The sequence below is a fragment of the Mesocricetus auratus genome, unplaced genomic scaffold (assembly GCF_017639785.1).
Source record: "Mesocricetus auratus isolate SY011 unplaced genomic scaffold, BCM_Maur_2.0 Super-Scaffold_100018, whole genome shotgun sequence".
NCBI classification, from domain to species: Eukaryota; Metazoa; Chordata; class Mammalia; order Rodentia; family Cricetidae; genus Mesocricetus; species Mesocricetus auratus.
Window position 1 is genome coordinate 35,485,486 of NW_024429199.1, and position 6,874 is coordinate 35,492,359.

The window sequence follows — 6,874 nt, forward strand, 5'->3', positions numbered from 1 at the left end:
ACACACAAGGATTTTGCTTTCCATGCATGTTTGATAATACCTGTATTTTCTTTTAAATAAAAATGATAGATAGAAGGAAGGGAGGATATATAGATAGATACCCTTGGACAGTACATATTTATATCTTAGTGGGACTGAGTTAAGTGTAAATTATTCTTACTGTTTTTCTAATGACATTCAATATTGGTGAACATCAGGACAGCCAGAACTACACAGTGAAACACTGGCTCAAAAAACAAAAGACAAAACCAAAAAAACAAACAAACCGAAAATACCTTGCTAAAAATTATTAAGACCACATAAGACCAAAATGACATTAAGGACATAATATATAAATAAAATATGACCATAGGTGCTATATCAGGACAGAGGATCAATAAAATAAAGAATATTCGGCTTTGTGTGGCTCCTTGAAAGAACATTTAATGAAATTCCAAATTTTTTATATAATAAAAATAAGGTCCACAGGAAATATTCATTTTAATACTTAGTTTTAATATTTAAAAATATCAGTAAAACATAGTCACCCATACTGATTTTCTGAACTATATTTTGCACAAAACTTGCTGTATTCCTAATGGCTTATTTTCTTAATCAAGTGTTTGATATCTTAAATCCCTGGACTGACTTCTGTTGTTACATGTGGAAAAGAAAATTAGCAGACCCGAAAGTAGTGGAAAGGAGACGGACACATGACATATCAGGAATGATTTTCAAGTTGGCTGCAGGGGCGTTTGAGTAGAGGTGAAGTTGCACACAGTGAATCGCTCTTTAGACTTCAAATCACATCCTTGTGGAACCCTGGCAGGAAAGGAAGATTTGATATCTGTGATTTTAAATAACTTGCTTAGTAGAACTTCTCCATCTTATTTTTTGTCAAAATTAAAATGATATAGAGCCCTTACATTAAATAAACAAGCACACACGCATGTGCACACACACGTACACACATGCTCGCGCAGCACAGACACACACAATGACAATAGGAACTCAGCAACAGGCAGAAGCCAGACTGCTCCAGTTGAGTCAGGGATGAGGGCTCAGAGCCCCAATGAGCATCCTAGGCTGTCCTGTTCTACAACACTTCCCACAGCCATCTTTAGGTTTTCCTTAGATACTGCAGGCCATAACTGGGAAATACCTGGTCTAGTTTATTGTCCCCTCCCAGACACAAAAACTAGAACTGCTTCTTTAACATTGAAAGCAACAAGGAACCACTCCTCCACAATGCATCCTGTTTGATTTGTGGATGAGTCTGAACAGTAGAAAGGAACCTGGCACACCATTGCCAACCGTTGTCCCTGTAATTTTAATCTGTTCATTCTTGTCTTATACTTTGGAACTGTAAGTCTATCTTTTACTTGACAGCATTTCAGGTTTTCAAAGACAAGTAATGTATCTTTTTTTGTAGACTAGATTTTTTATGTAGGAGCATTTGTGGGACATGTTTGTAAAATTTCTTACAGAGCTAACTCTCAAAATTCCTTAGTAGTCTGTAGTTCTCTGTGTAGGGTTGAGACTTCATGGCTTTTCCGCTGTCCGCTTTGGCATGTCTATTGTTGTCCGTGCTTTGAAGGTCATGTGAGACTTTATGAATGGGAGAGTTTGGAAGTATGAAAGGGGAAAGATAACTGGTCTAGCTATATAATAATGCCAAAAATAAAAGAAAAATATAATAATAGGAACTTTTATAAAACAATTATTTATTGGGATATATGGTAATCCTCTGAAATTGATCACTTTGTATATAAGAAAACAGCCTCAGAAATTGGATGATGAGTTGATGGCTGTGTTATTTATTAAACACTCCAGTTTGCTCAGAATGGCTTCTGCTCATCCAAAGTATACTAGCAACCTCATTTTTCTGGTTGCTATTGTTTTGAGGCACGGACTCACTCCATAGCCCAGATTGCCTTTGAACTTGTAATATTCCTATCTCAGCCTAGTGAGCAATAGGTTTTTAGGGGTACACCACTATACTTGGTGGTAAATACCTGTTACCTTCTTCTGTTCTGGTCCCTTCTGAGTTGCGATTTGCAAGAGATGAGGGTACACTGCATAACAATGCTAAAGATTGATTTTTTTTGTGTGTGGTCTCCAGCAGGAGAATGCAGTCTTAACCCAGGGACTTTTTGTGTTAACTGATATCGCCCTGTTGACCCAAGCATCTTGTTATATGGAACTCCAAGGACATTTGTAACCAAATCAGTTATGAAAGGAGGGTCTGCTAATGCCTTTTCATGGTCCTAGAAGATACTTGAAGTTGAGATAGAGCAGAATAAATCAAGGATTTAAGAACCAGAGTTGGATAACTGTAGTTCTTTCCTTGTGTGAAAGCCTGAATGTTGAGTGATCTGCAAATGATGGGAAATTAGTTTAAAAGCAGAAAAGTAGAGTTCTTTTTCCATCCTTTGTCAACCCTCTACTATAAGCTGGAAATTGTATAGAGCTTTTAAAGAAGTGTTTTGAAAGATATTTTTAGGAGTTGTAAAAGATTATTATGTTCCCATATAGTAAATGATGTGAAGTTTTGTTCTGGGATCATTAAGGAATGCATTTCTGATAGCAACCCCTAAACTAGATGCTAGGACCTAGTTAGAAACTAAAAAAAACTCAACACCGCATCATATATTTTGATGATATTTTGTGTTTTGTGAAGAAAGGCATGTGTGTGTGCCTGTGTGTGTACATATATATATATATATATGTATATATATATATATATATATATACTCTTTGCCTCTTTAAGATGGCCATGGTAATTTGAGCAAAAAAACAGTATTTGGACATATCCTGCATCCTACCAAAGCATATTCTAGTCAAGATATTTGAGAGGACAATGATAGTAATAATTATAACTTGTTAATAGTGTTGTTTGTTGAATCTGTCCCCACTGTGTTAGGCCTCCAATTTCTGTTACAAGGATATTTGGTCTCACATCAATCTTGATTCATTCCCCAAGTCAACAAATCATGACACCAGTTTCTCCTTCGGGACAAATTCAGACTTTAAAAAGGTTAGGGGCTGGTGAGATGGCTCAGTGGCACTTACCACTGATACTACAGACCTGAGTTTGATCCCCAGGACACACATGTGGAAGGAAAGAAACAACCCATGGAAAGTTGTCCTCTGGCTTCCGCATACATGGTGAGTCATGAATATACCATGCCCCAAATAAATAAAAGTAAGAACAAAACAAAAAACCAGAATAACTTTAAAGACTATGTGTAGCACTATGATGAAATTGATACTGCTAGCTAACAGAAACACAATGCACCCTTCCCCTTCCTTTTGGCAGTTACTAGTTTACAAGGCTTCATTAAAAAGGTTTTAATAGCTTTTTTTTTAAGAAATTCACCATGATACAAAGGAGTCCCTCAGACTATGTCTCGATTTTCTACAGCTTTCCTCTAAATGTCCATAAGATGGTTTCATGGATGCCGAGTCTCTGTGTGTCTAGAAGAGCTTATCACTTGTATCGCTCGTGATACAGAGTTTATCTTTATTCCAAAAAATAGATGAAATGTTATTAAAGAAATTTAACTACTTCTCTGACTCCATATGGAACAGTAAAGATGTTTGGGGCTGATTTTCAGCACAGATGTGTAGAGGCCTATACCTCTATATATGTTATGACTCAGACCCTATAGAGATATGTACACATATAAATTATTGGCATACATAGGCCTATAATTTATCACTGAATACTGACTTTCAGCTTTCAGATTCTTAGATGCTGCATACTGGATGAACCTGTATAGTCCTGTAGCCATGTGGTCTTATAGAGGACCTATGTCTTAGGAACATGTAAAAGACATTTGTCATAAATAACACACATATGCCTAGAACTCAGAGTAAATAAATACTTTTAAAATGGAGTGTAGCGTAATTGAGGAAGATACTTACTCAGCATTGACTCTGAACCTTCATGCAAACCATACATCACATGAATCCATGCAAACGTGTGTACGTGTCAGGGGGAAAGAGAGAGCGAGCAATATCATATACACGCATCACACACACATACACAAGATGAGTTCTAAGAACTCTGCACTTGAGGGCACAGCAGCAAAATCATAGTTCTCTGTGAGTCAGCAAGCAGACCCCCACAAGACCATGACCTGCCAGCTCTTTGTCTTTAACTTCCCATCATCCAGAACTGTAAGGCAGAAACTTCTATTGTTTCATTTTTATTTCATGGCATTTTGTGACAGCCGACAGAAAAAGGTAAGCTTCATTATTCCTATGCAGTCTCCTCCCTGAACTTCCCTCATACCATGCTCTTATACAGACGAATGTTGAAAAGCCCACCACAGTGTCAAAATGGAGTCTGTTCAGCTGTTTGAAGGTTTCCCGATACTTCTGCAGTTAATATGTTTCATTTAAAACATCACCGAGGCATAGTGTTGTCAGCTTGTAATTTATTTAAATTGCCGTTGGCTTCATTTCCATTTTCCAGTTTCTAGCTTGACATTTCAGAGGCAGAAATTGAATCTGAGTTCAGAAAATACAATGTATTTTCCCTATGCATATGTTAAATCTTTCCAGGCCTGTAAGTAACAACTGGTTTCAAAAATTAAAAAATAAATAAGGAGAAGCAATAAGGAGTGGTGTGTTTTTCTTTTCTTTTCCCAAATGAGAAGGTGAACTTCTGAGAAAGGCTGTCATGGAGATTAGACACTCTCCTGCATGCTGGAGCAGGCAGAACCAGGATGGGGTATTGATTCAGATGTCATAATTAAATGAGTCTGAGCTGGACTCAGATAGGCATGATTTGGGAAGATGGATAAAGAGTCAGGAAGAGATATGAGTTAGAGCCTCTATCTCTAATAGCACTTGTCAGAATTTCAAGGATGAGAGGATCTATCAATTGGAACCGGGATGGCCTGGGTGTGATGGGCTTTGGCACCTTATCAATTCTCTGCCTTCTAAGAGAACGTGTGTGTGACATCTGTGATTTAGTTCTGATCTACCAGTCTAATGCGCATGAGGCTGGAGTTTGCTGCCAAATTACCTTGCTCGTCTACATACTAAGAGGTTGCTGTCATATTTAAGGCTGCCAGAAATCCAAATCTTTCCCACGGGGGATCCCAGATAGCACACAGAATAAAGACTTTCTTTTTGTTTGTGGTGAACCTCCCCCATGGGATTTTTGTAGGTGCCAATCAGTGTCTATTCCACCAATTAGCTCTTCCTCTCAATTTTGGTCCACAAAAGTTGAAACAGTATTACAGTCACATCAGTCAGAACCTAAAACACAAAAACAAATTCTGATAGTCTCACTTACCCAACTCAAGCGTGGTTTCCCGAATCTGTGTGGACCCCATGGCATTAACTTCTCCTCTTAGGAAAAGGCCTTTGGTTAGTAGCAGATAATCACCAGGAGGCAATATATCCTCGAAGTAAAGTGTCTACACTGGACAACTCCCAACTGCATGCAACTCCAGTTCCAGGAGATCTGATATCATCTTCTAATATCAGTGGTGCCTGCACTCCTGTAGTATACACACAGACGTTCGGGCACACACACACACATAAATAAAAATAAATACTTTTTTCAAAAAAGAAAGCTGTACAAGTTAAATAACAACACCGTTCCTGGAACATTTTAGTTAGTGGGAACTAACCTTTAATTAATGGGAATAATCCCTCAGACTGAAGGTGGAAATGTTGGCAGTAACCGGGTTATTCATATGTCACAAGGAGACCCTGAGCCCCGCCTTGTTCCCCCGCCTTTTCCTTGCTCTGAGTAGAATGGAGCTTGTTTTGAAGGAAGGCATTTTCCCCCCAGTGGCATTTAGAATCTCAACCGCACGCCAAGATATGAAGGAAGTGTGCTATGCATTTCAACAATCCCTGCTGGAAAGTATTGCCAGAAATAAACAAGCTGTCAGGAGTGGGTGATTCATTTCTCATCTACTCCGATGACATCTGGTTTAAGTATGATGAATACATGCTTGCTTAAATCATGTGGTGACGGTGATGCTATCTGACAGAAATGTTTGCAAATATTTTGGGAATCCCCTAAGTGCTCGCTACCAAAGGCTAAGCCTGTTTAGAGAAAGGAGAAACAGCACAAACTTCAGTGTATGGAGTCAAAGCTTGCATCTCCTGAGATCGTAGGATCGGTAGAGAAACCTGTACTACTGAAGATTTCAAAGTGGCTGTGCTGATTAAATGTGGATGGCACCAGCAGTATGCTGATGCAAAATAGATGCTCAGTGGTAATTGGGACATTTAGGAAATAGCCTTCAGAATAAAAGAAGTGTCAAGTGCCTCTACATGTTTGAAAGAAGCACAGGCCATGCAATGGCTTGGTCATTGTTTTCATTATTTCGAAGCTATTTATTTGATAATGCTTAGCAGATTGTATTATGCCGAACACAGATGAGTCTAAGAGGAAATAGAAGATGTCTGCTTGCTTGAGGACTTCCCATGGCCACTGAAGGAGTAATCGATCTTGACACAATGCCTGATCATTCAGATCCATAACAGGCTGATGTGGCAGGGTCTACAAATGCCTATGCATTGGGCATTATTAGTTTTAGGAGGTGGGGTAGGGTGTAGTTCTTGTCACATTGAGTCCTTTCCCTAATGACTAATCTGAGAATTAATAGAACTTAGCTCAAATCCATTAGTAGTGATTCATATGCAGGATACTTAAATTATATATATATAGAAAGTCTAAATTATTTGAATGTGGAAAGATGAAGGTTTATGCATAATGCATAACAGTTGCTCAGCAAGTTAGGAATAAACATTTACATAGAGATAACTGTGTGAAACATGTGTCAAAGTATAAACAATGAACTCGTGATATCCAGCCCATTTAATAATATATTTACACAAAGAGGAGAGAACAAAATTTATATTA

General features: G+C 38.2%; 1 long non-coding RNA gene across 1 annotated transcript; it reads right to left on the reverse strand.

Moving 5' to 3' along the window:
* Nucleotides 1-528: 528 nt before the first annotated feature.
* On the reverse strand, nucleotides 529-6,009 carry LOC110340054. Its single transcript, XR_002381858.2, has 3 exons — nucleotides 5,628-6,009; nucleotides 5,288-5,495; nucleotides 529-801 (listed from the first exon to the last, which is right to left on the reverse strand). It is a non-coding gene; the product is annotated as an uncharacterized LOC110340054 (long non-coding RNA).
* Between the last annotated feature and the right edge of the window lie 865 nt (nucleotides 6,010-6,874).